The sequence below is a fragment of the Zonotrichia albicollis genome, unplaced genomic scaffold, assembly GCF_047830755.1.
Source record: "Zonotrichia albicollis isolate bZonAlb1 unplaced genomic scaffold, bZonAlb1.hap1 Scaffold_257, whole genome shotgun sequence".
Lineage (NCBI taxonomy): Eukaryota > Metazoa > Chordata > Aves > Passeriformes > Passerellidae > Zonotrichia > Zonotrichia albicollis.
This window is the reverse complement of record NW_027428429.1, coordinates 3,689,983-3,695,869: the sequence shown is the minus strand read 5'-3', so window position 1 is coordinate 3,695,869 and position 5,887 is coordinate 3,689,983.

Below are 5,887 nucleotides of genomic sequence, written 5' to 3'. Positions count from 1 at the left end.
GAGGCTCGCTCTGGCCGCGCTGGGGCAGCTCTGCCCTCTCGGCCTTCACTTTGAGCCCTTTGCTTCTTTTCCATGAGCCATGATCCCCGTCCTTGGCCAAGGGCCCCCGCAGCCCTTTGCAGGGCTGCAGGAAAAGCTGCCTCAGTCACAGAATCACGGAAGCACTGGCTTAGAAGACAGAAACTTTAAAAATGATCGAGTCCAACCTCTATGGCCTAATACCTCAACTAAAGCACGGCACCGAGTGCCACATCCAGTCATGTTTTAAAGGCTTGCAGGGATGGGTGAGTCCACCAGCTCCCTGGAGAGGTCTGTCCCAGGAAGAACCAAGATAACACTGGGGCCTTTTACCCCCTGGTGCTTGGAGCTCTGGAAATTTGTCTTTCTGCTTAGGCAAAGGCCATGGAAGAGGACTGGGAAAAGTAGTCACAAATCAAGTAGCCTACAGAGCTCTAAATTGATGTGCAAGGAATACAGAAAAGAAAGATAGAAAAGAAAAAAAGGCAAAACCCAAATAGCATCAGCAAAGTCTTGGGCATGAACACATAGCTGCAAAAAGGGTCTTCTCAGCCCTATTTCTTTGTATTTCTGGGAACCAGAGGAATCCTGCTTGAGCCTCTGGGGAGATGGGTTTGGGAGGTAAAAGTTCATTTCTTTTTTCTCCTTGGGGCAGCTCCTGTTGCTAGCATCAGCTGAGCCTCTCTCCAGGCTAATGCCTGTTCTGATTGTTGCAGCAAAACAACTGATGGCAGACAGAAGACACTGATGCTTGCAGAGACGTGACTTTTTCAAGTGCCAGCTGGGAGTGGGAGTCAGAAGAAAAACTCCCGAAAGCACAACTCCATTGGAAGATTGTCTTCATTCCATAAAGAAGCTCTAGATCCACTTGAGAATTGTCAGTTGTTTGTTAAGGATGGGAAGTTCTCTTTCATGATTTTTTTCATGTGGTTTGGAAGTGGATGAGGCTCTCGTTCATTCACAAACTCCAGACCAAAGTGCTTTTGGAAGATGCCCCACGTGGCAGTTTTTGCCCAGCCATGGTACTTGTGGATATAAGAAAGCAAGGCCAATGGTATTTGCAGCCAAAATCCGGCAAAGCTTGACTCAGCCAAAACATCCTGGGGAGTTAGAGGCCTCTAGCTGTTCCTAGAAATCAGCAGAGATCCAGCCAAATGGTTGTGTACCACTAAGTGCAGTCTCTTTACCTGGATCAGAGCCTTGCTCAGCTGAAGAAGCAGAAAGATCAGCAAGCAGCTCCCAAAGGCCCATCACATCCTTTTGATTTTGCTCATCTTGTGTAAGTTTGCAACTAAACATGTGTTTACAGTTGAGCTAATGAGAGAAACAAAAAAGTAAATAGAGGCTTTATGGTAGGGCCATGATATTCCACAAGAGGAATCACTGGTGTGCATTTCATTGGACCTCTCTAAATCCTATAAAAGTATTGTAGCCCTGATTTAAAATAGGCCTATATGAACCAACTTGGAGAGACAGAGACTAAAATGGCTTATGGGGGGTTTTTTTAAGAGTGAGAAAAACTACCTTAAAGGTGTTGTTTTATGACATTTTAGAATATACTACCTGAAAATTACCAACTGCAATAAATCAAGAGTTTAAAACGGTGTATTTAGGTATATGAATAATTAAAACCACAAAAATGTGCAGATATGAATGCATGTTTTCATAAAAATCATGAAATTATAGACAATAAAACACATGCCCTGAACTGCAATGCAAAGGCAGGTAGAACTGTACTTGAATTAGCTCTTTTTAGATTTCTGGAGTTGTTCCTTGTGAAGAGGAGCGAGGTCATTGCTGAAGAAAAGTGGCACCAGCAGGACGGGGCAGCGAGCCGTGCTCCGTGCAGAGGCTGCCAGGGGCTGCCCGAAGAGCGCCCTGCTGCAGCCAGAGCCCTCCTGGCCGGGGGCCCGGGAGCAAAGGGCCAGGGCAGCCACCTCCTGCTCGTCCTGACCCTGCCACTGCTCCCTGTTGCTGCTGCTGCTGCTGAGGGAAAGAGAAGACTCTCCTAAGGCCCCATGAACAAATGCACTTACACAGCCCTGGGGATGCCAGTGAAGGAAACCATGTGTCACATAATGCATGTGTGACCAGTGTCACCAAACACCACCAAAACATGGAATTGTTGCACCTCTATAGGACAGGCAGAAATTTAAAGAATTAACTGGGGACTTGAGGGCAGAAGAGGCCGGAGGAGGAAAACAACTCTGAGGGAAAAAAACCCACCATATCTGGAGGGGAAAACATCTCCAACTGCTCAGAATTGGTCAAGGGAACATGTCTCTAATCCTCTCCTGAAAGGGATGCTTTTGATGAGCTTTGCACCTCCAATGGCCTTGGACCAGAACCAGGAAGACGCAATTATGTAAATGTTAGATAGATAGATAGATAGATAGATAGATAGATAGACAGATCTCATTTCTGAAATCTCTCTTTACTGTCCTGTCTGCTGCTACACACATCAGAACTTGGTAGCCAGTGCCCTGCTCAACTACAATCCTGAACTTGCTCTCCTGTTGCCTCAAAAAAAACATACTCTTGGGGAATCTGGAGTGTGTGGGTCCTTATGTAATGCAATCAGACCCAGAGCATTGCTGGGAACTGCACTCTTTGTGCATCTGTGCTTGGGCAAGTTCTTCTCTTGGACTCGACCACACTGATGGTGCTGAAGTGGCTGGAGTCAGAAATGCAGCCCAGCCCCTCCCAGCTCCTCTAATCTCTGAGCACCAGCTGGAATGCAAGGGCATTGATTTCCTGCTCAATTCCCAAACAAAACACACACTGATTCCCTGGGCTGCAAAAAGGCACGAGCACTACTAAGCTCAGAGTGATCTCTAAGGCCATACTGCCTGGCCTGGAACCACAACAGCTCATTCTGCACCAAGGTCCCTGCACAGAATGATGTGTTCTCATGCAAAACTACTGTATTCTCCAGAAGTGACACCTTGGAAATTAAAATTCTAGCAGACCCAGTCCCCGTGCTATAAAAGGGCAGAAAATAATGATGAAAAGAGCCTTAGTTGGGAGAAAAAGTAAATGAATAAGCCTCTTCCTCCAACCAAACAAAAAAAACTCAAGGAAAATAGGGGGTAAAGTCGCTTCCAAAAGTGGCTCAAATATTTGGATGCACTGAGGAGATGCTGAAGGTCCCTCACAAGACTTCTGTTTTCCAGGCTAAATCTCCCTCAGCATCTCCTCCCTGGCCTTGTGCTCCACCCCCTTGCCCAGCTCCCCTGTCCTTCTGTGCACACGCTGCAGCCCCTCAATGACTCTCTGCTTGCCAGGGGCCCACAGCTGCACACAGCACTCCAGCTGTGGCCGCAGCGCTGCCCAGCACAGGCCACGCTCACTGCCCTGCTCCTGCTGCCCCACTGCTGCTGGCACAGCCACCGTGCCCTTGGCCTGCTTGGCCCCCTGGCCCCACGCTGCCTCATCTTCAGCTGCTCACGGCCGCCAGCCCTGCGTCCTTTGGGCCCACGCAGCTCCCCAGCCACAAAGGTGCCCATTTCACTTCAGATCCAGCAGGCAGCATTGCAAGATGGCCTTCCTCTTCCAAGCAACACAAGACAGCAGTCAAGGACTTGCAGCTTCACCCCCAGTCTGTCCTCCAATGCACTTGCCAAAGCTGCAGACTTCAGCGCAAAATGGATCAGCAGAAACTTGCCCCTTTATGCTGTTTGCAGCTTCTCAAAAGCCAAGAGGCAGTTGGATCAACAGTGACTCTACTAGTGAAGAACGACTCAAGAAAACTGCAGAACACTTTGACAAGCCAAAGACACCTTTCCAAAAAGGGAAAAGAAACCAACAACGCTTTTTGACCCTCCAGCACTACCACGTGTGCCCTTGGCTGTAACACTGCAGAAGCCCAGAGATGGAGCTTCCTTGAGCCAACCAGCCACAAGGTGAGCTGGAGCCCCCAGCTCTGCACTGCCCCAATAGGACAGGTCAAAGGCCAATTTATAGCTGTCACTGCCTGCAGGAAATGGCTACGTCCTGCCGGACTCCAGCACTCAGCATCCTTGGCCAGACACAGCAAGTGCTGGCTGCTCAGACACTTGCACCTCTGCCTTGCACTAAAGTCAGCACCCCCCACAACGGGCACTTACTCTCTTGGAATGATGAGCAGGCCATGGTGCAACCATGGCTGGACAAAGGCGGTGGTCATCTTTCTCGTTTTCCTCCTCTCTGCCTTCTTCTGCAATAGTAGAGAGAGCCAGGGGAAAGACAGCTCTTGCTCTTGTCACCTGTGGCAAGAGAGAGTCATAGGGGACAGGCAGTTTCTTGGTGCTTATAACCCCATTTCTTCTCGCATCTACAGCCATATCTTCTAAGGAGAGTTCATCTACATTGTTAACAATGGCATTCTATGTCACTCCAATCTCTTCCTATGTGCAAAAAGAGTCGAATAGTAGATTGAGAAGGAAACACCATATACAGCAAAAAGCGCAGGAGCAAGATGGTGAATCATTATAGCGCTGCTATGCAAGTTTTCAGGATGTGCTGCAACACCAGAAGAAACAAGGCTTTTGTAAGTGTGCAAGTACCCACCGAAAAATGCCTCAAGCTCGAGGATGCTCCTGCACTGAGCAAGGCCTAGGGCTGCTCTGACACTCAGGCCTTCCATGCACCAAGGCAACCTTCTGATGTCACTACAACAGGGTGGCAACCATGCCCTGACATCACAAAGGGACAGCTCTGTGTTGGTCTGTGAATTTATGCATAGCAATAACCAGCCTTTCCTACAGCAAACACAAAAGAGCCTGGGAAGTTCTTCTCTGTCACAAAGCAGAAAAAATTCCCCTCATGGGCCAAACCCTGTTCTTCAAGGGATCCAAGAGTAACTCCAAGAGTGCCTCAAGCACCTACCCCAGCTGAGCACTCAGATGGGACAAAAGCAAAGGAAACCAGACCAAGAAAATGGCCAAAAGCATTGCCCACCTGAGAAATGACCCACCCTTTAACATTTTAAAGATTTAGTAAACCCTTAGAAAGGACTGAATAAGGAAAGATTGCAACACTGGGAGTCTCTGTGACTAGCAGCCACATGCTCATCTACAAAAGGGATGCTCTGCCTTTTATACCCTTAGCCCCTCCCAATGTTTTGTCAGTCAACTCTTTCTCTGCTGTCCATTGGTGGAGATTACTTTCTTGCATCCTGACTGGAGGTCAGGTGTTGTTACACCCTGCCTGCTGGTCACAAGCCAGCCCTCCTCAAATGCCCTGACTGCCAAGGCTATTACAAGGGGGACAGGAAAGAGGACTATGGGAGGACATATTACAATAACAGCACTTTACATTTGAACATAGTATCTATCCACATAATAGCTATCTCTTAATTGTGAGAGCCAGCTATTACATTACTCACCTATAATGCACAGAACCAAGAGAGAAGGCACTGTTGGCATAACACCTGAAATCATTCCTAACAAATCTCCCCACATATTTGCACATTTATTGGACATGCCCAGGACTCCTGTGGATGTACATCTCTGCGTTTCTTTCACTTTGGAAGAAGTCAAACTGGCAACTTGTGGGGAAACCAAGGGCTTTGTGGGAGCTGCATTGCTCTGCACACACCCAGGCCACCCGTGGCACAGAGCTTTGGTGACTAAAAGGATAAACTAGCTGGAAAAGGTTTTATTTTGACTTTCTTACCTGCTAACAGAAGTTGCCAAAATGAAAGTTTCCAAGCAGGGCCTGATCCCTGCTGCCAGCTCTGGGTTAGAAAGGAGGCATTACTTTATTTCAGTGCTGGGTGCACAGGGAGTAACTTCCCTAAGCCCTGCACACCCAGCAATCCCACCTACCAGTTTTTATCCAGGGAACTAAGACATATTCAATACTTTGCTGAAACTCATAGGCTAAACAT